The 26,323-nt window shown below is 49.3% G+C and overlaps 1 pseudogene; it reads right to left on the bottom strand.

Annotated features, from left to right (window-relative positions):
- Positions 1–9,094: 9,094 nt before the first annotated feature.
- On the bottom strand, positions 9,095–9,533 carry LOC103215758 (ubiquitin-like protein NEDD8 pseudogene; annotated as a pseudogene).
- Between the last annotated feature and the right edge of the window lie 16,790 nt (positions 9,534–26,323).

Raw genomic sequence — 26,323 nt, 5'->3', positions numbered from 1 at the left:
GTCTTGCTCTGTTTCCCAGGCTGGAGTGCAATGGCTCTATCTCAGCTCACTGCAACCTCCGCCTCCTGGATTTAAGCGATTCTCCTGACTCAGCCTCCCGAGTAGCTGGGATTACAGGTGTGTGCCACCATGAGCTTCTAATTTTTGTATTTTTAGTAGAGGTGGAGTTTCACCATGTTGGCCAGGCTGGTCTTGAACTCCTGACCTCGTGATCCGCCCACCTCAGCCTCCCAAAGTGTGCCTGGCCGCATTCTTCTGTTGATGGACACTTGGGTTGTTTCCAGTTTCTAACTATTACCAATAAAGTGTCTATACATATTACTGTGCAGGTCTTGTGTGTACATATGTTTTCATGAAACCTGGGTAAATCCTTATGAGTGAAGTGACTGAGTCATATGGCAGGTTTAACTTTTTTCTTTTTAGAAACAGGGACTCGCCAGCTGGGCGCATGGCTCATGCCTGTAATCCCAGCACTTTGGGAGGCCAAGGCGGGTGGATCACCTGAGGTCAGGAGTTCAAGACCAGCCTGCCAACATGGTGAAACCCCATCTCTACTAAAATACAAAAATTAGCATGGCATGGTGGCATGCACCTGTAATCCTAGTTACTCAGGAGGCTGAGGCAGGAGAATCGCTTGAACCTGGGAGGCGGAGGTTGCGGTGAGTGGAGATTGTACCACTGCAATCTCGCCTGGGTGACAGAGCTAGGTAGACTCTGGCTCCAAAAAACAAAAAAACAGGGTCTTTCCATGTTGCCCAGGCTGGTCTCTAACTCCTGGGCTAAAGCCATCCACCCGCCTCCACCTCCCAAAGTATTAGGATTATAGGTGTGAGCCACCATCCCTGGCTGTATGCTTAACTTCATAAGAACCTGCCAAACTGTCTTCCGAAGTGGTTGTGCCATTTCACATTCCCACCAGCAGCGCATGAATGTCCCAGTTTCCTCACACCCTCACTACCACTTGCCATGGTGATTCTCTTTGGTTGTAGCCATCCTAGTGGGTGTGTCACGGTGTCTCTTTGTGGTTTCAATGAGTGTTTCCCTAACGACTAATGATGTTGAGCATCTTTTCCTGTGCTTATCTGCCATCAGTTTATCTTCTTTGCTGAGGTGATTATCCAAATATTTTACCCATTTTATTTATTTATTTATTTTTGAGACTGAGTCTTACTCTGTCGCCCAGGCTGCAGTGCATTGTCGCGATCTCAGCTCACTGCCACCTCTGCCTCCTGGGTTCAAGCGGTTCTCCTGCCTCACCCTCCCAAGTAGCTGGGATCATAGGCACGTGCCACCACACCCGGCTAATTTTTGTATTTTTAGTAGAGATGGGGTCTCACCATGTTGGTCAGGCTGGTCTTGAACTCCTGACCTTGTGATCCACCTGACTTGGCCTCCCAAAGTGCTGGGATCACAGGCATGAGCTACCACGCCCAGGCTACCCATTTAAAAAAAAAAAAAAACAGAAACAAAAATACTACAGTGCAAGTGGCTGTTCACAGCCTTCCCTTTCCTTTGTGTCCTGAGGAGGTACGAGTGTTTGGCTGCTCCTTATGGGGCCTTTGCTGTGGGAGTGGGCAGAGATGGGAAGAGCCCAGGCTGATCCTTGTTAGAACAGACCTGGGAGTGCTTGCGGGAAATCCAGCAGACCTGTTGGAGGGGATAGGAGGGGAGAGGAAGAGAAGGCTGGAAGCTTAGGGGGAGAGAAGCGGATGGGGAGAGAGGAGGAGATACTGGAGCATCTGCTTTAAGGCGCAGCTTTGGTCGTTGGTGGGAAGGACGACATCAGGAAGTTTTGCTTTGCATCCTGAGGTGGGAGCCTCCTCTCCACAGTTCTCCCAAGAAAACCTGAAGCAAAGCTCTCCTCGACTGCTCATGGTTTTGGACCTGCATTATTTTTGCCTATGTCACTACACTGAGATGACGTGGAGAAGGGTGGGGGTGGTTTTATCTGGGTGTTACAAAAACACTGAGCAGTTGTAGCTTTATTCTTCAGTGCTGGCCTTCGTGGATCACTGCCTGAGATAGCAACGGAAGTGCAGCGGTGGAGAGGAGTGGGTGGAGAAGCATTTTAAAAATAATATATGGTAAGAATTTTAAAAATTGAGGCCGGGCGCGGTGGCTCAAGCCTGTAATCCCAGCACTTTGAGAGGCCGAGACGGGTGGATCACGAGGTCAGGAGATCGAGACCATCCTGGCTAACACAGTGAAACCCCGTCTCTACTAAAAATACAAAAAACACAGTGAAACCCCGTCTCCACTAAAAATACAAAAAACTAGCCGGGCGAGGTGGCGGGCACCTATAGTCCCAGCTACTTGGGAGGCTGAGGCAGGAGAATGGCGTGAACCCGGGAGGCGGAGCTTGCAGTGAGCTGAGATCCAGCCACTGCACTCCAGCCTGGGCGACAGAGCGAGACTCTGTCTCGAAAAAAAAAAAAAAAAAAATGGGCAGGGTGTGGTGGCTCATGCTTGTAATCCCAGCACTTTGGTAGGCCAAGGTGGGCGGATCACTCGAGGTCAGGAGTTCAAGACCAACCTGGCCAACATGGTGAAACCCTGTCTCTACTAAAAATACAAAAATTAGCTGGATGTGGTGGTGCATACTTGTAATCCCAGCTACGTGGGAAGCTGAGACAGAAGAATCGCTTGAACTTGGGAGGCGGAGGTTGCAGTAAGCTGAGATCGGGCTATTGTGCTCCAGCCTGGGTGACAGAGTGAGACTCTGTCTCAGAAAAAAAAAAAAAAAAGTTTAAATTTTGAAATGATTACAGACCCACAGGAAGTTGCCAAAAAAAAAAAAAAAAGTTCAAGGAAGTTTCATGTACCTTTCACCCAGTTTCCCCCAATGATAACATCTGCTCTACCTATGGTTTAATATCAAAGCCAAGATGTTGATGTTGATATAGTCCTCAAGCTTGTTTGTACTTCGTCAGTTCACATGCATTCACTTGTGTGTGTTGTATGTATGCGTGTGAATAGTTCAATGCAATTTTATCACATGTGTAGGTTCGTGTAACCAGCACCACAATCAAGATACAGAACAATTATCACCACAGAAGTCCCTCATGCTAACCCTTTACCTATGTCTGTCCCCTCTTCCTCTGCCCCTAAACCCTGGCAACTGCTAATCTGATTTCCATCTGTCTATTTTGTCATTTCAAAAATGTTATATAAATGAAATCACACAGTATATGGCCTTTTGAACTGGCTTTTTTTCACTGAGCATAATTTGCTTGAGATCCATCCAAGTTGTTGAATGTATCAATTGTCAGTTCCTTTTTATTGCTGAGTAGTATTCCATGGTATGGGGGTATCAGAGTTTCTTTAACCATTCACCCGCTGAAGAGCATTTGTGTTTTTCCCAGTTTTTGGCAATTGTGAATAATGCTGCTGTGGACATTTGTGACCAGGTGTTTGTGTGAATAGTTTTCATTTATCTGTGATAAATGTGAATGTGGTTGCTGAGTGTTATGGCCAGTGTATACTTAATTTTATAAGAGACTACCTGCCAGGCGTGGTGGCTCACACCTGTAATCCCAGCACTTTGGGAGGCTGAAGCGGGAGGATCACCTGAGTTCAGGAGTTCAAGACCAGCCTGGCTAACCTGGTAAAACCCCGTTTCTACTAAAAATACAAAAAATTAGCCAGGCATCATGGCGCACACCTGTAATCCCAGCTACTCGGGAGGCTGAGGCAGGAGAATTGCTTGAACCCAGGAGGCGAAGGTAGCAGGGAGCCAAGATCTCGCCATTGCACTCCAGCCTGGGCAACAAGAGCAAAACTCCATCTTAAAAAAAAAGAAAAAAGAAAGAAACTATCAAGCTATTTTCCAGGGTGGCTGTACCATTTTACATTACTTTTTTGTGAGATGGAGTCTTGCTCTGTTGCCCAGGATGGAGTGCAGTGGCCCAATCTCGGCCCACTGCAACTGCCACCTCCCGGGTTCAAGCCATTCTCCTGCCTCAGACTCCCGAGTAGCTGAGATTACAGGTGCCCGCCACCACTCCTGGTTAATTTTAAAATATTTTTAGTAGAAATAGAGTTTCACCATGTTGGCCAGGCTGGTCTCAAACTCCTGACCTCAAGTAACCCGCCTGCCTCTGTCTCCCAAAAAGGTGGGATTACAGGCGTGAGCCACCATGCCTGGCCACATTCCTAACAATAATGTGTGGTCTAGTTTTTCTGCATCCTCACTGTTATTTGGTGTTATCACTTTTTTTTTTTTTTTTTTTTTTTGAGGCAGGGTTTTGCTGTGTCACCCAGGCTGGAGTGCAGTGGCACAATCCTGGCTCAATGCAGCCTCAATCTCCTGGGCTCAAGCAGTCCTCCCACCTCAGTCTCCCAAGTAGGTGGGACTACAGGTGTGAGCCATCATGTCCAGCTAATTATTATTTTTTGTAGAGATGGGGTCTCACTATGTTGCCCAGGCTGGTCTTGAACTGCTGGACTCAGGCAGTCTTTCCCCCTCAGTCCTCCAAAGTGCTGAAAGTTCAAGTGTGGGACACTACACCAAGCCACTGTTTTTGTGTTTAGTCACTCTGATAGGTATATAGTGATTGTGGGTTTATTTGAGTTTCTCTAATAGCTAATCATGTCGAGCATCATTTAATGAGCTTATTTGCCCATGTATACCCTTTTTGGTGAAATATATGTTTATGTCTTTTGCTCACATACGAATTGGATTTTTAAAAATTGGGTTGTTTGTCTTCTTATTATTGAGTTATAGGAGTTCTTTATGTATTCCAGATTCAAGTTTTTTGTTGGACATATATTTTGCAAATGTTTTTCAGAGTATATAGCTCCCCTTTTCTAACAGAGTCTTTTGAAGAGCCAAAGTTTTAATTTTGAGAAAGTTCAATTTACTGATTTGTTGCTTTCATGGATTATGCTGTTTGTGTCTTATCTAAGTAATCTTTGCCAAACCAAAGGTTGTTAAGATGTTCTCCTATGCTTTCTTTAAGGAATTTGTGTTAATTACATGTTAATCACCCTAAGTGTTCAGCTGCTGAAAGGACCTGCAGGACTCAGTTTATACTTGTGCTCTTTTATAGGCACAGTAGCAAAAGCAGAAGGCTATGCACTAAAGGGACTTTGAGAGCTAGGTATTTTTAACACTGGGACCCATAGGATGCACTTTGATTTCAGATCTTGCCCTTGAACACTGTGTGTGGAAGCACCTCGGTCCCAAGAAGCCTGAAGTCTGCTCATGGTGGGAGTGGAGGGTCTTAGAGTGAGCTGATCACATAGATATGTTCCGACTTTGTGACCAGCTTTAGCTTTCAAAATTTTCCAGACCCCTCTAAAACCAAGTACGAATAGTAAATTCAATTGTTATTGAACAATGCTGACAGGCTGGTAGTCCTGCCCTGAAACAACTCACAGACGCATAGAACATCTTTATCTTTAGTTAATCCATTGCACAGCATTGGCCAAGGGTCAATACCTTGTAATAAGCATGTGTGTATTGGTCAGGGTTCTACAGAGAGACAGATCAATAGGAGCTATCGATAGATATAGGCATAAGAGAGGGGGTTTATTAGGGGAATTAGTTCACTTGATTACAGAGGTTGAAAAGTCCCACGACAGGCTGTCTACAAGCTGGAGACTCTGAGATGCTGGTAGCATGGCCCAGTCCAAGTTCAAAAGCCTTAGCACCAGGGAAGCCAATTATGTAAGTCTCTGTCTGAGGCTGCAGTCCTGAGAACCTGGGGACAGGAAGAGGAGAGTGTCCCAGTTCCAGGAGAGAGAGGGGAAATCCTTTCCCTTCGTTTTTTGTTCTCTCTGGACCCCCAGCCAGTTTTTTGTTCTCTCTGGACCCCCAGCCAGTTGAATGGTGCCTGCCCACATTGAGGACAGATCTTCCTGACTCAGTGCAGCAACTCACACATCAGTCTCCTTGAAACACCCTCACAGACACACCCAGAAGTACTGTTTTGTCAGTTCTGTAGGTATTTCTTAATCCAGTCACGTCAACACCTAAAATTAACTGTCACAATGTGGTTAATCCAGATCAGCTGAGATTAACCCATGCCATGTAAGTCTCATAGTTTTAGCTAACACTAAAACTGTGGTTTAGGGGTATGATCCATTTTGAGCTAATTTAATTTTTTTTTTTTTTTTTTTTTTTTTTTTGAGATGGAGTCTCGCTCTGTCGCCCAGGCTGGAGTGCAGTCCAGATCTCAGCTCACTGCAAGCTCTGCCTCCCAGGTTTACACCATTCTCCTGCCTCAGCCTCCCAAGTAGCTGGGACTACAGGCGCCCGCCACCTCGCCCGGCTAGTTTTTTGTAGTTTTTAGTAGAGACGGGGTTTCACCGTGTTAGCCAGGATGGTCTCGATCTCCTGACCTCGTGATCCACCCGTCTCGGCCTCCCAAAGTGCTGGGATTACAGGCTCGAGCCACCACACCCCGCCTAATTTTTTTTTTTTTTTTAAGAGATAGTGTCTTTCTCTGTCACCCAGGTTGGAGTACGGTGGCATGATCATAGCTTACTGTAACCTTCAACTCCTGGGCTCAAGGGATTTTCCTGCCTCAACCTCTCAAGTAGCTAGAACTATAGGTTTCTCAGGAGGTTGAGGTGGGAGGAGCCACCACACATGGCTAATTTTAAAACTTTTTGTAGAGATGGGATCTCACTATGTTGCCCAAGCTGGTTTCGAACTCCTGGCCTCAAGAAATTCTCCTTGCTTGGCCTCTGAATGCACTTTGAGTTTATTTTTGTGTACCTAATCGATTGATATATATATTGACCTTGTATCTTCCAACCTGCTAAACACATTTGTGGAGACTTCAGGATTCCAGTGGTTTGGGACATGCTTGGACATTCCTTCCAAAGTAAAAGACAAGTGATTACATCTCATACCTCCCACCAACAAGAATAAAGCACAATGCTTATTAGGCTCCCTTGGGTTTAAAGGTAGCAAACCCCATGGGTGGGCATGCTGCTCTGGCCACCTTATTGAGCTGTATGAAGGCTTTGGGCCCAGAACTGGAAAGGGCTCTGTAGCAAGTTCAGGATGTGGGTCAGCAACCCTGCTCCTTGCATCATAAGATCCAGCAGACCTTATTGTATATGAGATATCTATGGTAGAAAAAGAGGGCATTTGGAGTTTACAGCAGGTTCCCATGGGAGAATCACAATACAGACACTTAGGGTTCTGGATCAAGACCACACTGTCTGTAACTGATAATCATACATATATCACCCAAAAAACCAAACCCAACCAGAACAGCTCCCAGCATGCTACCAGGCCCTGATGGAGACAGAACACCCAGCAAGAGACATCAAGCGACTCTGCAGCCAGAACTGCCCATCCTGAGCTGGGTTCGGCTAGAACCCAAGTTATAAAGTCAGTGGTGGGCCCAACAGCCCCATTCACAGTACGATGGTGATGGTGCATTCCATTCTGGGCCAGAGCAAGGCCACATGGCAGCCAGGAGCTGCACAAGCAGGTGGCCCAGGCCCTATGTTGTCTGCAAACGTTGCATCGTGCCCCTGTCTCACTCAGCTCAGAACCGGGGTTGAAGTGGGAGTAAAGGGGCCAAACTTGGGTCATGGCTTGATAGGTGGGTGTAAGCCCCAAATGCTGTTGTGCTATAGCCTGCCATGGGACGGCCCTGAAAAACAGTGGTGGGGGAAAGTCCTCCCAATGGGCAGAAATTGTGACAGAGAACCCATCATTCATTATGTGGAAAGAAGCAGATTGAGGTTAAACATGAAACTGATGGGCAGGGGCTGACGGCTGGGCTGGTGATCAGGGGCCTAGAAGGAGAAAGACTGGGAGGTGTGGTGGGCTGAAAAATGCCCCCCTGCAAAATGTGTCCATGTTCTCTTCCTGAAATCTGTGAATGTGACCTTATTTGGAAAAAGGGTCTTTGCACGTGTGATTCATTTAAGCATCCTCAGGTGAGGGTCATCCCGGATTATCTGGGTGGGCCCTGAATGCCATCATAAGTGTCCTTGTGTGAGAGAGAGGTAGTGTGAGATTAGACACACACAGTTGGAAGGTCACGTGATGGTGGGAGCAGACATCGGGGTGTACAGCCACAAGCACAGGAACACCAGCAGCCACCATAGGCAAGGTATGGGTTCTACCCTAGAGGCTCTGGAGAAAGTGCAGCTTTGCTGACACCTTCACTTCAGAGTTCTGGACTCCAGGACCTGTGATAAAAAACTAGTCTGTTCTTTTTTTTTTTTTTTTTTTTTTTTGAGACGGAGTCTTGCTGTGTCATCCAGGCTGGAGTGCAGTGGTGCGATCTCGGCTCACTGCAAGTTCCGCCTCTTGGGTTCACGCCATTCTCCTGCCTCAGCTTCCCCAGTAGCTGGGACTACAGGCGCCCGCCACCACACCCAGCTAATTTTTTGTATTTTTAGTAGAGACAGGGTTTCGCCATGTTAGCCAGGATAGTCTCGATCTCCTGACCTCGTGATCCGCCCACCTCGGCCTCCCAGAGCGCTGGGATTACAGACATGAGCCACCGCGCCCGGCCTAGTCTGTTCTTTTAAGTCACTAAGTTTGTGGTAATTTGTTACAACAGCCCAGGAAACTAATAAGAGAAGGCGAGGCAAGAGGAGGTCTTTGCAGAGGCCTGTGACAGAGCTGTGGAGTGGGCATGTGAGGGTCCATATGCAGTCTGCCTCTGTTGCAGTGCCCCAGCCTGCGACTGATGGGGTCAAGGAAGCTCCCAGCAAGGGCTTGCATTCATTCTCACGTCTCGCCTCTGCCTTGTGCAGTGTGCTGTGATCCTGCCCACCACCCATGGCTCACACTGCATGGGAACTAGCCGCCTCCTTTTTCAACCCTTGTTAAAAAAGAATTTGTCTGGGTGACATCTGTCCTCTCTCTCCTCTGATGTTTTATCTTCTCTGTCTGGTGTTGGGCCAAGTTTCTGCTGCCTACAGCTGAAACTGCTCACAATTTCTTTTTTATTTTTTTCTTTTCCAGGAGACCAGGAAATATTTTATTGACAACCAGGGACACAGCCATAAGAGAGGGAAGCACACAGGACTGCAAACTAACACCCAATAGCCAGCAAGCGCCCTCTGGGCCAGGAATACTGAATCCTGGGGTCCTCACAGTCTCCCACCAGTAGATGTACAATACTGGGCATCCAGGGGAGGGGGCAGTGGCTCTGGTGTCCCAGAGAGTGAGAGGATATATGATGCCTCATTATAAGCGACACGGTACGGAGGTAAAATGGAGGGTCCATCACTGCCTAAGACCACTTCCTCCTCTCAGAGCCAACACCAGGTGAAGGACTGAACCACTTAAAATCTTGTAATCAGCTGCTGTCTTCTCATCATTCATCTGTTTGCCACTGTAGATGAGCCTCTGTTGTTGTGGGGGGATTCCCTCTTTCTCTTCCACACTCTCCTTGATCCGCTCTACCTTGTCTGTAGGTTCAATGTCAATGTCAATCTCCTCTCCGGTCAGCGTCTTCACTTTAATTAGCATCTTCTTTCCAGTTTGGGGCTGCACACGGATACATTGCTGCTCCTACCGCTTCGGTCGCCGCCGCTGCTACTGCTCACAATTTCATATCATCCCTTCTGTAAGGCAAGGCTTCTAGAACAGACGCCCCAGAAGTTCTCACTCAGGGGTCTGCTCCCACTGGCACGGAGCTTCCTGTTGCAACTGCTCCGGCATCTTCTGCCAGGCACTGTTTTCTTTGAGCCGATGGAGTTCAACTTTGTACCTGTCTGCACTTTGTTTAGCTTCCTCAGGAGGGTCTTTTAACCTCTAAATTTTTGGCCTATACAAATTTTAATAAAATCTTGCAACTGGGGCCAGGCATGGTGGCTCGTACCTGTAATCCCAACACTTTGGGAGGCCAAGGTGGGAGGATCGCTTGAACCCAGGAGCTCCAGACCAGCCTGGGCAACATAGTGAGACTCCCATCTCTAAAAAAATAAAAATAAAAAATAAAATTAGCCAGCTGTGGTGGTGTGCGCCTGTGGTCCCAGCTACTCAGGTGGCTGAGGTGGAAGGATTGTTTGAGCCTGGGAGGTCGAGACTGCAGTGAGCTATGACTGCACCACTGCACTCCATCCTGGGTGACAGAATGACCCTCTGTCTTTAAAAAAAAAAAAAAAAAATATTGCCATCAGCTCATAGATAATCAGCTTTCAAGTATATTTTAAAAATCAGCCAGGCGCAGTGGCTCACACGTGTAATCCCAGCACTTTGGGAGGCTGAGGCAGATGGATCACTTGAGGCCAGGAGTTCAAGACCAACTTGGTCAAACATGGAGAAACCTTGTCTCTACTAAAAACAGAAAAATTAGCTGGGTGTGATGGCACGTGCCTGTAATCCCATCTACTTGGGAGGCTGAGGCACGAGAATCACTTGAATCTGGGAGCTGGAGGTTGCAGTGAGCCAGAATTGAGCCACTACACTCCAGCCTGGGTAGTAGAGCAAGACTCTGTGTTTAAAAAAAAAAACAAAAAAACAACAAAAAAACCAGGCTGGGCACGGTGGCTCACACCTATAATCCCAGCACTTTGGGTGGCCAAGGCAGGTGGATCACGAGGTCAGGAGATAGAGACCATCCTGGCTAACATGGTGAAACCCCATCTCTACTAAAAATACAAAAAATTAGCCGAGCTTGGTGGCGAGTGCCTGTAGTCCCAGCTACTAGGGAGGCTGAGGCAGGAGAATGGCTTGAACACAGGAGGCGGAGCTTGCAGTGAGCCGAGATTGCCCCACTGCACTCCAGCCTGGGTGACAGAGTGAGACTCCATCTCAAAAAAAAAAAAAAAAAAAAAAAAATCTGTTCTTTTGGTCTCCAAAAAGCAAGCCGATTTTCCACTTATCTTTAAGCCCTGATGCTTCTTCCAAGACATTTTTGTTGTGTACCTTACTTCCTTGAAAAGGTTTTGTTTTGGGTTTCTCTTCATTGTCTGATTAAACACTTAAACAATTTTCTTTTGCAATATATCTTCATCTGTCGTTCAGTTATGTGCTGTCTTCCTCCCCCACCCCACACAGGAAAGTGAACTCCCTAGAAGAAAATGGCTCCCCAAAATTATATGCTCCGAACTCCTCCTGACAAACAGACTGAGGTTTTCAGGCAGAGGGGCCACTAGACCTCCGTGAACGCTCAGGAAGCGCGGGGCCCTGCCGCTCTGCCCAGAGGGAACCTGGTGGGCGGCCTGCACCACCCCCTCATCCCACTCTAGTCCCTCGGGGCTTCCCATTCTAGACACCCTAGTGCCAGAGCGTTATAATCGCCAGGTCCTGCTGGGCCTTCATCCTCTCTGTCGTCTGTTATCCTGGCTATCTTTTGGGCTCCATCTCTAGCTGTTTCGTGGGTTTCACAGAGAAAGTTTCTTGGTAGGGAGGACGGGAGCCCAGGAGTGTCCAGTGGGAGGCATGACTTTGGCCTTAGTGACATTGCCCGGAAACAGTGCGTTTGAAGCCGCTGAGACGTCTTTGCTTTCTGCAGGATCCCCGCTCTCTGTGGTGCCCCAGTGGAGTAGCAAGAAGGGGCATCCGTCCTCTCCCTCTGCCAAGCCCAGGCCAAAGGGCCTTCACCAGAGCCTCAGCCCCGCCCCCTCCGACTGACTCACCCTGCCCCGCGCCCAGACGGCCAATCACTGGCTTAGCTCGGAATGCTCCACCTAGGCGCCGGCAGTCCGGGCCCCTCCCCAGCCCAGGACGCACTGTTGCCATGGTGACGGTAAACTGGCTGGGTCTGAGTAGCCGAACTCGCGCGTGAGACCCCTGCACAGGCTCTCAAGGGGCAGGTGAGGCGCGGAGGGGCCACGATTGCGAGAAAAGAGGTCCTCCAAAGCCCCTGCAGCTCTCCTTCTTGGTTAGTGAGATTTTGGCCCCACCTCGCGTCTCTTCACCGCTTCTACCATCTTCCCGGATTCCTTCAGCGTCTACCTTGGTCTCTTGGGGCTTTCACTCCTTGACCGCGAAAACAAAGTCGCTTCTTCCCTAAAAGTCTTCCTTTCTTCCTCAAAGTAATCATTCTTCAGGCATCTTAAGCAAAGTGCACGAAGAGCGGAGCCTCCCAAAGGCCGTTCCCTTTGTCAGGGGTTGGAGTAGAGTTGGGCCAACTTGGCAGTTCCGCCCAATTCTGACTGGCAGGACCAGAAACCAAGGACTTTCTGTGTGTGGTATGGGAAAGTGGCCTTGGTAAATGACGTGCGGAGCTTTGGTGCCATCCATGACTTGGAGAGAAGAGCATCTTTAAGAAGCCAGCCCCGGCCAGGCGCGGTGGCTCAAGCCTGTAATCTCAGCGCTTTGGGAGGCCGAGACGGGCGGATCACGAGGTCAGGAGATCGAGACCATCCTGGCTAACACGGTGAAACCCCGTCTTTACTAAAAAATACAAAAAAAAACTAGCCGGGTGAGGTGGCGGGCGCCTGTAGTCCCAGCTACTCGGGAGGCTGAGGCAGGAGAATGGCGTGAACCCGGGAGGCAGAGCTTGCAGTGAGCTGAGATCTGGCCACTGCACTCCAGCCTGGGTGACAGAGCGAGACTCCGTCTCAAAAAAAAAAAAAAAAAAAAAGAAGCCAACCCCATCACCCAGTTTGTGTGGTTTAGAGATATCCAACCCAGGCGCCTTGGGCCTCTAGACTCCAGAGATCGCACCCTGTTTTTTTGTTTGTTTGTTTGTTTTGTTTTGTTTTAGACAGAGTCTCACTCCATCACGCAGCCTGGAGTGCAGTAGTGGGATCTTAGCTCACTGCAACCTCCCTTCCTGGGTTCAAGCAATTCTCCTGCCTCAGCCTCCTGAGTAGCTGGGACTACAGGAGCAGACCACCACGCCGGCTAATTTTTGTATTTTTATTTAATTAATTTATTTTTTGATGAAGTATCGCTCTTCCGCCAGGCTGGAGTGCAGTGGCTTGATCTGGGCTCACTGCAACCTGTGCCTCCCAGGTTCAAGCGATTCTCCTGCCTCAGCCTCCTGAGTAGCTAGAAATACGGGTGCACATACCATTTCCAGCAAATTTTTGTATTTTTAGTAGAGACAGGGTTTCACCATGTTGGTCAGGATGGTCTGGATTTCTTGACTTCGTGATCCACCTGACTCTGCCTCCCAAAGTGCTAGGATTACAGGCATGAGCCACTGTGCCCAGCCTTTTCTTTCTTTCTTTCTTTTTTTTTTTTTTTTTTTGATATGGAGGCTTGCTCTGTCACCTGGGCTGGAGTGCAATGGTGCGATCTTGGCTCACTGCAACCTTCACCTCCTGGGTTCAAACGATTCTCCTGCCTGAGCCTCCCAAGTAGCTGGGATTATAGGTGCATGCAACCACGCCCAGCTAATTTTTGTATTTTTTGGTAGAGAAGGGGTTTTGCCATGTTGGCCAGACTGGTCTTGAACTCCTGACTTCAGGTGATCCACCCGCCTTGGCCTCCCAAAGTACTGGGATTACAGGCATGAGCCAGCATGCCTGGCCAACACCCTGTTGTTTAAGCCACTTTGGCCAGGATTTCCTGTACTTGAACCTGGAAGCATCCTTTATAATATGCCATCCTTATGATAACACCTCTGTCCCACTGTGAACACCCACGAGACTCTGGACCTCAGTATTACCAGTCACTGCACGGTCTCCGAATCTCCAGGTCAGCCATCTCCCTCCCATACCCTGCCCTGCTTTCTGGTGGACCTCACCATCTCTTTGAAACCCTTTCCTCACTTGACTTGAGACAGCATTCCCTGGTCTTCAGCCTTTCTCAGGGGGCCTCCCTGGGTCTCACTCTCTCACCTTTGTGGTGGCAGTGGTGCAGGCTCCATCCAGCTTTGGACCCTTCTTTTGATCTCTTCGCCCTCCTTAAATGAAGGTATCGAGCCATGATTTTTAAATTCCATCTGCATGCTGACTCCCCAAGCTGCTGTCTCCAGCCTGTTTTTGTCAACACAGGCTCAACCAGCCAACTGCCTCACACACATCATGCTTGGATGCTATATTAGTCTGTTCTCACACTGCTGAAGAAAGGCCTGAGACTGGGTAATTTATAAAGAAAAGAGGTTTAATTGGCTCACAGTTCTGCAGGCTGTACAGGAAGCATGGCAGCATCTGCTTCTGGGGAGGCCTCAGGGAGCTTTCACTCATGGCAGATGGCAGAGCGGGAGCAGGCGTCTCACATGGCAGGACCAGGAGCAAGAGAGGGAATGGGGAGGTGCTCCACACTTTCAAACAGTCGGATCCCTCCAGAACTCACTCACTAATAGGAGAACAGCTCTGAGGGGATGGTGCTAACCCATTCATGAGAACTCCGCCCCCATGACCCAATCACCTCCCACCAGGCCCCACCTCCAACACTGGGGATTACAATTGAACAGGAGATTTGGGTGGGAACACAGATCCAAACCATATCAGATATCTAATGCCCATTTCAAATTGAGCATGTTCGAAGTAGAATTACTGATGTCTCATGCGTCCGTGTGAAGAGACCACCAAACAGGCTTTGTGTGAGCAACATGGCTGTTTATTTCACCTGGGTGCAGGCGGACTGAGTCCTAAAAGAGAGTCAGCAAAGGGTGGTGGGATTATCATTAGTTCTTATATGTTTGGGGATAGGCAGTGGAGTTAGGAGCAATGTTTTGTGGGCAGAGGGTGGCTCTCACAAAGTACATTCTCAAGGGTGGGGAGAATTACAAGGAACCTTCTTAAGGGTGGGGAAGATTATAAAGAACCTTCTTAAGGGTGGAGGAGATTACAAAGTACATTGATCAGTTAGGGTGGGGCAGAAACAAATCACAATGGTGGAATGTCATCAGTTAAGGCTATTTTCACTTCTTTCCTGGATCTTCAGTTGCTTCAGGCCATCTGGATGTATACATGCAGGTCACAGGGGATATGATGGCTTAGCTTGGGCTCAGAGGCCTGACAACTGATAAGCACCTCCCACCACTGCCCCCGCAAAAAAACAACAACAAACCAACAACAAAAAAAAACATGACCCTCCAGCCGTGTTCCCTATTTCAGCAAAGGTGCCAGGCTTACCCGGAGGCCCAGACCTTGACCCTGTTTCCCGTGTCCTCTCTGGTTCAAATCTAAATTCATTGCCCCCACCACCTCCACTGCTCCTGCTCTGGTCTGTCTCACCTGAACTACTGCAAAAGTCTAAAGAAGGGATCCTCTTGCTGCTGTTCTTCTACATTTAAAATCCACTCAAGCACTCTGACAGACACCTCAGTTTTGTGGACCACTTAGTAATGTGCCTGGCAATGGCTCTCAGAGGGGCACTGGGATCCAGATCTCCAGGGCTCACTCCAGGTCCATTGATTGCCTGGAATTCACCCTCACGTCTAACCACATAGAGTGAAGCTCAGCCACGGCCATTTACTCCCCCACACTGCTCCTGGGAGCAGAGATTCTATGTTGAAGAACTGGAGGCAAAAACAGAGGCAGGAATGTTAGATTCTCCAGTGGGGGGTGGTGGGGAGGTGTCCAGACAGGCACAGGCTCCAGCAGGAGCTCCGAGCTGTGGCAGTAAGGGGATGTTGTTCCAGAGACACATTGTAGCGAGTGGCCTTGGCAAAGCACTTACCCCTGATCTCAGCAGACCTCCAGGACAGAGCTGAGATGGATGGATGTTGGTCACCAAAGTTCAAAGGGACCCTCTTCCTCCAGGTCTCCAGCGGCACTAAATGAAAATGAGGGGCCACAGCATGAGCTCACTCATGACGCTGCACTGTTTGATACTCTTTGCAATTTTTTTTTTTTTTTGAGACAGAATCTCGCTCTGTCGCCCAGGCTGGAGTGCAGTGGTGTGATCTCGGCTTACTGCAACCTCCACCTCCTGAGTTCAAGTGATTCTCTTGCCTCAGCCTCCTAAGTAGTTGGGATTATAGGCACATGCCACCACACCTGGCTAATTTTTGTATTTTTAGTAGAGATGGGTTCTCACCATGTTGGTCAGGCTGGTCTTGAAGTCCTGACCTCCGCGCCCGTCCCTTTGCACATATTAACTCATTGAAAATACACAACCGACCCATCAGTGGGGAGGCTCTCTTATCATTACTCTATAGAAAAGCAAACTGGAAATGCAGAGAAGCCACGGCCAGCTTACGACTCTGTCTCCATCCCCTTTGCCAGGATCCCAGCTGGCTCCTGCATCCACCTCACTGTTTTCAGCCTGGCTCTCAAACTCCTCCTCAGCATCCTTCCTTGCTGTGGGCAAAGCAGAAGCCTTGTCTTGGCTGACCACCACAGGGACTTCTTGAAAACATGAGATTTCTCCTTGGCGATGATGTTCAGGCCTGAAGCAGAGGATGATCCCACAGGGGTGTCCCTGGGGAAGCTGGACTGCCATGTGTCCGGAGCTGGACCCCAGGCATCTCCCCCGCGGGATAGGAGGCTGGGGCAGCAGGCATGCTCGGACATTACCCACTCAGTGCACTCTCTTCTCCACCCACGCACTTCCCACGAGTAGGGGAAGCCACACCATTATTGTTTGTCAGTCAGTGTGAGGGCCTATTGCTAGAAAAGGTGTGATTTTGCTCACCCCATACTGAGGGCACCGCAGTGTTAAGGCACAAAGTGACAAGATGCTCCCCTCTGTGGCTTCCCGAATGTGAGCTTGTATCCCAGCCAGCCATGAAGTCATGGGGAGTTGCTTCCTTCTGTTCCCTCCTGAGGGTCCTAGAAACCCTCGCTCGGCTCCTGGGCACAATCTCACAGGTAACATCTGGTGCGAAGATGCCTGCACCACCAGCCATGTCCTCCTGGTGTCATTTGCTGAGTGTCCAATCCGGCTCTTTCCACCCTGGCTTTGAGACAGTCCTCTGTTGGAGATACAGTTTCTAGCTTTTAGCTTAAACTGAGTCTCCAGGCAAGCATGGCAGAAAAGCAGAAACCATCTACCCCGAGGTGACCTGACAACCTGGTTAAATGATGACAGTAGCTGGCAACAGAAGAGTCGAGGGGAGAAGTAACCCCTCATGAGGTTCGACCCAGAGTGATTTGGTAGGGATTTCCCCAGGGGCACACAGCACAGCCAGGACATGGACATGGCCCCAGGCCTTCCCATTCCCTCTGGAAAGAGTACGATTTCTAGGGCATTTTATTAATATAACACTTTATTCATATCTTGTACATTTTGCATACACAAAATTAGCCTCTGAGCTTCACTTTTAGATTTTAGAACTTTTTCCACCCTGTGGGCTGCATAAACAGGTCAGCAGGTCAGCTCTTCGGTGAGTAGCAAGTAGAAAATGTGGAGCTAATTAAAGGTCAAGGACACCATGGTACCTGTTATTTTCAGGGCCTGTCTCATGTGGCTGCCATCTCGGGCAGTGAGGTGAGGGATCTGGCTGTCCGTGAAGAACCAAGATGGTTTGGGTGTAAAGCCATGCCGCCAGTCTTGGTGACTTCCTGAGTTTAGTGTCTGATCACGGGGAAGATGACATCACAAAGGCATGTCTGCAGAGGCTGGCCCCTTGGCCGAGTGAGGCAGGGACAAGATCAGGCACAGAGGAAGGGGAGGGCACATGAAACCCTCTGGTGTGTTTTTTCAGGGCATAACACAAAATAAAACCGCAACAAGCAGCAAGGAAACAGTTCACACCAAGGACGAGAGTGGAGTCTAGGGATGGGTCAGGGGATGCACTCACCTCCAAGGCTTGGGGTTGCACCCTTGAGAGGCCACTCAGGCTCAGGCACACAGAGGTCACCTGAGGACATGACATGTCCTGCTTTCTATGCGGAGTCTTTCTATTAATTATTTATACCTTACCTTTATAACCTCTCTCACACATGATATCTTGTTTATTCCTTTTTTTCTTTCCCTTTTTGAGACAGGGTCTCACTCTATCATCCAGGCTGGAGTGCAGTGGCACCATCCCAACTGTCTGCAGCCTTGACTTCTTGAGCCCAAGTGATCCTCCCACCTCAGCCTCCAAAAGTGCTGGGATTACAGGCTTGAGCCACTACACCCACGCTCATTTATTCCTTTAAAGTGAGAAAAATGACCACATACCAAACTGGAATTGTAACAAAGCTTGCACAAGCCTAGAACACAGCCCTTGACCGCCCCAGCACAAACGTCCTGCAAAAACCTGGTTTGGGAAAAACTTACCTTTGGAGATAACGTAGGGACGAGGAACCAGCAAAGGATCATCCTGAAGACCCGGCCCACAGCAGAATGATGGGAACACAGGCAGGTGAGTCAGAGCACTGACCAGAAGTTGCGGCCACATGCTGCATGAACAGCAGGTGACACTGGCGGAGGGAGCAGCCATCACTGCAAACCGGCGGCAAACCTGAGAGTGCGGGGAGGTGGCAGGACCTCTGGGGAGAGGGGATGCGGCCTGGCCAAGCTCCAGGTTGGAAAAGCCCAGTTCAGAAACGATTTCCTTGGGAGTAGGCTGCAGGGAACCCAGTGCCAGATATCTACTGAAAGATATCTTCCAAGCTCCTTACATGCAGAACCAGAACAGGAAGTCCTCACTTATTACCATTTTATTCTTGGGGCTCCATGCTCCTTAAAACATCAAATGAATAAGCAATGAACTGAACCAAAGTTTAAAACTATCTGCACAGAAATGCCACATTGCTGAATACTGCCAGGTTGAGGCATTCTGGCCAAAGCAGCAAAGTTACCTTCCGAAAACCTGCAAGGCTAGGAATGGGCCTCGCTCAGGGAATCACCCAAGGCCTCTGGAAGCCAGTCCAGGTGCACAGCGATAATCCAGAAGGAAGTTCTAGCCACAGGGAAGGAAGGCAGTTCAGGTGTATAGTCACAAGGCTACACTCGCTGGAGCTCTGGCCTGCAGAGGCTCCCAGGGCAGGGAAGGCAGGAAGCACAGTGCTGCGGTGAATGGCAGAGAAGGCCTTCGATTCGCAGAAAGGAAGAAAGAAAAGAAAAGGATTAGCTGGGCCAGGCATGGTGGCTCATGCCTGTAATCCCAGCACCTTGGGAGGCTGAGGCTGGTGGATCGTTTGAGCCCAGGAGTTCCAGACCAACCTGGGCAAGACAGTGAGACCCCATCTCTACCAAAAAAACTCAAACAAAAATTAGACAAGTGTGGTGGTGTGCACCTGTGGTCCCAGCTATGCGGGAGGCTGAGGTGGGAGGATTTCTTGAGCCAGGGAGGTGGAGGCTGCAGTGAGCTGATTGCTTCACTGCACTCCAGCCTGGGTGACAGAGCGAAACCCTATCTCAAAAAAAGAAAAAAGAAAGAAAAGAGAAAACAAGATGTGCAGAAATAGAAAGGAATAAGCAAAAAATCATCTAGACAAAGACAGGAGACAAGAAGTGCAGGGAAAATGACAGAAAACTGTCCACTCATCCGAAATACAGGTTGTGTCCCTGTGCCAAGACAGACTGTGACCTCCATGCTCCAGGGCCAGCTACCAGCAGGCTCTGAATGAGGAGGAGTTTTCAGAGAAGAACATCTCAAAATGGAAATATTTCAAAGACCAAGCAGTGTAAAAGCATCTCCAGGAAGACTTGGGCTGCAGACACCTACTGAAGGGGTCCCAGGCCCAGGCTTCCCCTGGTGGGGGGGTGGGGGTCTCTGAGGCAGTACTTTGTCACATTTTCATGGAAATATCATGGTCCTAGAATAGCATCTGGGCCTGAAGAGGGGCCTCCCCTGGCCTCCAGGGGATGGCGCACTTTAGTGTAAATGTAATTTTTTCAAGAATAGTTTTGTTTTGTGTTATTTTAACGCTCCCCAAGGCAATCTGCTTGCACACTCCAGTGCGGGCAGCATTCATCCTAGCAGTTCTACCAAAGGGATCCGGGTCTGAGGACTCGTAGTTCATTCTGGCACGCCTGCTGGGGCCTGACAAAGGCACAGCATCGGCATCCCAGGCAGCCTCAGGATGGAGCTGTGAGGACGCGGGATCCCCAAAGGTTAATGAAGTTCTCTCACGACCTCCACATCGAGGACATTCTCTATCAGGAGAACCAGCCCTGGATAACTCCTTGTGCTGTCCTAGTTCTGAGCACTTGGTGCTTTAACTCATTCAATGCCTACAACCACCAGTTTTGAAAAAGTGAGAGGAAGCCCAGGGATGTGGAGTCACTTGTCCAAGATTGCACAGTTAGCATGTGGCTAACCCAGCGTCTGAAATCAGGCACTGTGAGTCAACGTCCAGCCCCATCCTCTGGCTCCTGGGACCTCTGTCACTTGTGCTCTCTGGGGTCCACTTCCTCATGCTGCCACCTCCGCCAGTCTCCCTAGGTGACGGGCAGGGTCAGTGTAGCCTGTGCTCAGCCTGAACCCAGGCTCTTCTCTACCAAAGCAGATTGAGGGGGGTAGGGGCGGCGAGCTAGTTGATGCCAGATGTGTGTTCATGGCGGTGCAGGGGGTTCAGCTCAGGCGCTGCGGGGTGGGCAGCAGACGCAGGCTCATCCCTGTCTGCCTCGCAGAGGGCAGCCCTGCCCCCGAGGTCACAGAGGTGGTCCTGCCTTCTGACACTGTGCCCTTCTTGCTGTTTCTGTGAACTCTCACTCGGCTTTCTCTGGCTGGCTCTGCTTTCACGCTGTTCTTTCCAGAACACTTGGCTGACGATCAGCAGGGCAGGAGGTGGGAGTGCTCAGGGCCAGTGGGGTTGCCAGTGAAGCCCAGCTTCTTCTGTCCTGAGTCACCTTCAGCCCCAAGCCATCCCCTGCCTCTGTGGCCCACAGCCCCCAGCCCCTCCTCAGCCCCCTCCTGCCTGCTCCTGGAGGTGCGCACGCCTGTCCTTGTGTTGTCTCAATGCCCTGGGATGCCCTAGCTAAGGCAGGTTTTCTGTCCTCCTTCCAGAGCACTTCCAGGCTAGCAAAATGGCATGGACATCCTTTCCCCAGGATGAGCCTGTCCTGTGCACCATCTGCCTAACCCCTACTGAACGCTGGCCTGTCCAGCACGTGGCCCAGCTGCCCTGAGTGTTGTCATCGTGATGAGTAGACATCCTCATCACCAGGAACTGGGCAGTCTGGCAGTGAACTGATGCCGTGTCCAAGCCTCTGACTGTCTCCCCATTGGACCTGGCCAGCAGCTCGTGGCTCAGTAAAAACTTCCTCCCCACCAGTTGCCAGGCTGCCAGCCGCCGGTCTGATCCTGGGAGGCACCAGGTCTGATCTGTGCTGCCTCCTCTAGGGTCTGAGGGGCCCATTAGCAGTCCTCAGAAACAAGTCTACCTCGAGGACCCGTCTCTACTTGAGGCCTATGGAGCCTGGTTTGTGAAATCGCGTTGATGCTGGTGTGCAAGGTAGGTGTATTCAGAATTGTGTGTGCAGGTGACAAAGTGCATTTTCTGAGATAGCCAATTCGTTCAGCTCTCCAAGGGTCCGTGACCCCGGGGGCGTTAAGAGGCACCTATCGGAAGAGACTCATCCTGCTCTGGAAGGCCTAAGACAGACTCTTTCTGGGTCCCATTTTGCTCCCATTCCTAAAGGGGCAGCGTCTGTGGGGATCCTCAGGCCTGGGCTGGGGATGAGGGGTGTGGGAGGCAGGCCAGGGCCCCATGGTCTTCTGGGGCTCACTTAGGGACCTGCATGAATCACCGAATGCCCCCTACTGTAGCTTCAAGGCTCCATGAGGGGCACTGCTGTGGGTCGGGGTGGGGGTGCTGTCAGTGAGGGGCCAGGTCTGTGCCCGCTGTGGTCCTGGGATAGCCAAGACGGTGTGGACTGGGGCTGGTCCCGCGTGTGATTTACCCTCAAAGTGGCTGAAGCAGGGAAGCATGCTGACCGGAGCACCTGTCCCTTGTTCAGTTTTCTATGGAACTCACCCAGGTTTGCTTGGTTGCAATCTCTTGTTCCTGGGCAACTGGACTCAACCATTAGGTGATTTTTTTAGAGCAGAAGCCACAACAGGCCAAGCCTCTGAAATGGAAGCCTCTCTGTCTTGATGTTCCTAAGCAGTACCGGGGTTCTGGCAGGAACTGCTCTTTGCACTGGGCTGTCACTGAGCCTGGAAGGTGGCAGGGAACCGGTGGAGCCCAGGTGGAGGCGGCCTCACTCTCACAGGCCTTACAGGACCCTACCGCTTTCTTTTGCTTTAGACCTACCTGATGACTGGGATGCTGCAGATGAGCTGGGGTGGTGGCAACCCTGTCGTCTGAGCTACTCAGGAGGCTGAGGTGAGGTCACTTGAGTCCAGGAGTTTGAGGTTGCAGTGAGCTAGAGTTGTACATAAGTTTTTTGTAGAGACGGGTTCTTGTTGTGTTTCCCAGGCTGGTCTGGAACTTCTGACCTCAAGCTCAGCCTCCCAAAGCACTGGGATTATAGGCGTGAGCCACCATGCCCAGCCCAGTGTTTGATTTATTATTTTTTTTGAGAGTCTCTGTCATCCAGGCTGGAGTGCTGTGACTCAATCTCGGCTCACTGCAACCTCCGCCTCCCAGGTTCAAGTGATTTTCGTTTAGTGCCCCAGCCTCCCAAATAGCTGGGATTATAGGTGCGCATCACCACACCTGGCTAATGTTTGTATTTTAGTAGAGGCAGAGTTTCACCATGTTGGCCAGGGTGGTCTCGAACTCCTGACCTCAAGTGATCTGTCTGCCTCGGCCTCCCAAAGTTCTGGGATTACAGGCATGAGCCACCGCGCCTGGCCCAGTGTTTGATTTAAAATGCTGTTGTGCAGGTGCTGCCCTGCAAATGATCCCAAAATGATCATCCAGCAAGGGGAGCAGAGGAACTGCACCGGGGCTGAAACGCCCGCCCTGTACGGCACTCAGCTGTGGGGAACTGCACGGATCGTCCCCTCACCGGCACTGTCCTCTGACCACGGGGGGCGCCAAGGTCGAGCCCATGGCTCAGCATCCGCACCACCGGCCATAGCTTTGGGGCCGCCTTCCCAGCGCAGCCCTGCTTTCTAGGAGACAACTTCATCGTTCATTCCAGCAACTGCCAGAAAGGCCCATCAACTCTTCGGTAGAAAACAGAAACAAGTTTAACCCTAGGGCTCTCTGAACCCTCACCTTGCTGTGTTTGCCACTTCTAAATTGCTGTATTCTGACCCTTACTCTAATCCTAACCAGCCCCACATTGAAAGACCCTAAACCAGACTTCATAGTCTGCCAGACAGCTCAGCCCTACCCTTCTGCCACCAAGCAGCGGAGAAGCGTCTGCCTTCTCAGGTCCATCCTATAGAGAAAGAAGGAGAGCAGGGGAGAGAGGGAGGGGCAAGGAGAAAGAAGAAAAAGGGAATGAAAGGAAGACAAAGAAGGAAACACAAATAAACAACAGTAGATTCTTTCTTTCTTTCTTTCTCTTTCTTTCTTTCTTTCTTTCTTTCTTTCTTTCTTTCTTTCTTTCTTTCTTTCTTTCTTTCTTTCTTTCTTTCCTTTCTTTTCTTTCTTTCTTTCTCTCTCTCTCTCTTTCTTTTCTTTTCTTTCTTTCTTTCTTGACGGAGTCTCGCTCTATGGTCCAGGCTGGAGTACAGTGGTGCAATTTCAGCTCCCTACAACGTCTGCCTCCCTGGTTCAAGCAATTCTTCTGCCTCAGCCTCCCCAGGAGCTGGGATTGCAGGTGCCCACCACTATGCCCAGTTAATTTTTGTATTTTTTTTAGAAACTTGGTTTCACCATGTTGGCCAGGCTGGTCTTGAACTTCTGAACTCAGGTGATCCACCCACCTCGGCCTCCCAAAGTGCTGGGATTACAGGCTTGAGCCACCATGCCCAGCCAATAGCAATATTTCTTTTTCCTTTTTAGATACAGAGTCTTGCTCTATCACTCAGGCAGAAGTGCAATGGCGGGATCATAGCTCACTGCAGCCTTGAACTCAAGTGATTCTCCCACCACAACCCCCAAGCAGGAGTAGCTGGGACCACAGGTACAAGTCACCGCACCTGGCAAATTTTTGTATTTTTTGTAGAGACCAGGTCTCACTGTGTCGCCCAGGCTGGTCTCGAACTCCTGGCCTCAAGTGATCCTCCCACCTCTACCTCCCAAAGTGCTGGGATTACAGGTGTGAGCCACTGCGCCCCGTCGACAGTAGGTATTTCAGATGAGTTCTATGATTGTTTTTCTATGTATGATGTAAGCAAATTAAAAAAGTAAAAAATAATCACCTAATATAAAACTGTTTGGAGGAATTAAAATTTATTTTTTCATGTCCTTTCCAGTGTCTGTTAACACAGCAAATAATTTTAAATAATCGAAGAGCTCATAAGCAAGTCTTTATGTTTCTCAAACTTTAAAAAGAAATAAAGATGGGAAAATCCTGAAGCCACATCCAGCAGAGGAGAATGGACTATAGTCGTGTCTGTGCTGGTTTGGAAGAGATCATGTCATCCTTAAGGTTAATTTGAGAACAAAATCAAGCTTTCAATGAAAGCTGTTCCTCTACTCTGAATGTCTCCTTTCCATGTTGACATTGGAGCATCGGGGTTTATGTAAGGAGCATTTCCTAAAGTTAATATCTGAAGGAAATTAATGAGATCATCTCAATATCTAAACATGTAGCATCACCATTTTCAGTGTGGCAATTTCCACATCAGGTCTATGTGGTGAACATCTGAGAGAAACCTGAAAGGCCACAGAGTGAAACATGTAATGTGGCTCTATGTTGGGAATTTAGGTGACTGCCACTGTTTTCCACCTTCTAGTTTGTTTGTTTTTTCTAATTTCTATAATCAACAAGTATTATGTAATAACTAAAAAGGAAAATGAGAAGGAAACGGCAAAGGCCATCAACAGACAGCTCAGAGCTAGAAATGTGCATTTAGGCCTGGCGAGGGCTCAGCCTGTGATCCCAGCACCTGGGGAGGCTGAGGCGAGAGGATCGCTTGAGCCCAGGAGTTCAAGATCAGCCTGGGCAATATAGTGAGACCCCATCTCTACAAAAATATTGAAAAATTAGCCAAGCATGGTGGTGCATGCCTCTGGTCCTGGTTACTTGGGAGGCTGAGGCAGGAGGATCACTTGAGCCCAGGAGGCAGAGGTTACAGTGAGCTGAGATCGCACCACTGGACTCTAGCCTGGGCATCAGAGCAAAAAAAAAAAGGCCAGGCACGGTGACAGGTGCCTATAATTCCAGCTACTCAGGAGGCTGAGGCAGGGGAATTGCTTGAACTTGGGAGATGGAGGTTGCAGTGAGCCAAGATCATGCCACTGCACTCCAGCATGGGTGAGAGAGTGAGACTCTGTCTCAAAAAAAAAAAAAAAAGGAAAAAAAAAGAAAAAGAAAATACCGAAGTTCTCTTTTTTCAGTTCTCAGAGGAATGGGTGTCTCTTTACATAATACCCAGGCTAAGATACAGCGCTGTGAGCCTGCTCATCATAAGTATACGTGAAACCTTCCCAGTGAGGCAGAGCACATACAGGGGTGAGAGACAAAGGGAGGGGCTTGAGATTTTGTAAAATTCTTTTTGTGGCAGAAAAGAAGTAGACAACTGTTAAATTTATGAAACAAATACAAGTAAATAAATGTAAGTGTGGATCTTAAGGACAACCACCATAAAAATAAACAGAGTGCATTGCTGCTGGGCGCAGTAGCTCACGCCTGTAATCCCAGCACTTCGGGAGGCTGAGGCAGTGGATCGCTTGAGGTCAGGAGTTCGAGACCAGCCTGGCCAACATGGCAAAACCCTGTCTCTACTGAAAATACAAAAATTAGTGGGGTATGATGGCACATACCTGTAATCCCAGCTACTCGGGAAGCTGAGGCACAAGAATCGCTTGAACCCAGGAGATGGAGGTGGCAGTGAGCCAAGATGATGCCATTGCACTCCAGCTTGGGTGACAGAGCAAGGCGCTGTCTCAAAAAAAACCCCCAAAACAACCAGATTACAGTGCTTTTAAAGCACCACAAAAAGCCCTCAAAGCATGATCTATCTGGTGGATGCATGAAAGAAAAACAAAGAGACAAAACCTCTTTGCAAACTACATTTATAAGCGAACTTCCTTTTCTTGTTAAAGGTTGTCTACCAAGATCTGCAACTGCCACATTTAAGACTTTAGGAGCATCCCCTTCAAAATCAAGCACGAGATCAGATGTGTACATCACTGTGCCATAGTTAGCCGAGGTTTGCAGGTGTTGTAATCATGTATGGAGAACAACTACCAAATGAAACAGCTGTCTCCTGCGTTTTTCTCTGGCATACCACGAGACTGCCCCTTCCTCGGGGCCCCCTGCCCCTGTGGGCATGCCCAGGCTGGCTTTAGGAAAGGAGGTGGGACACACTCAACGCTGTGGTTGTTCCCACAGCAGGAAAGTGTTTGTTTCCACCTCCACATCCTAGGGGAATCCTAGAGGCAGCACGAGAGGCAGAAAGACAAGCTCCAAACGTCAGCTTTTCTATTTTTAATATGTGTTTAATACCCTTGGTGTCAGTACATAAATAGCATGCATGTGTGTATCACACATTCTTCCTCTCTCCATGCATGTGCAAACACATTCCTTGACCAAAAAAGTGTGAAACAG

This window comes from Chlorocebus sabaeus, chromosome 9 (genome assembly GCF_047675955.1).
Source record: "Chlorocebus sabaeus isolate Y175 chromosome 9, mChlSab1.0.hap1, whole genome shotgun sequence".
NCBI lineage: Eukaryota > Metazoa > Chordata > Mammalia > Primates > Cercopithecidae > Chlorocebus > Chlorocebus sabaeus.
The sequence above is the reverse complement of the archived record's forward strand: the minus strand, read 5'-3'. Positions and strand labels throughout refer to the sequence as shown.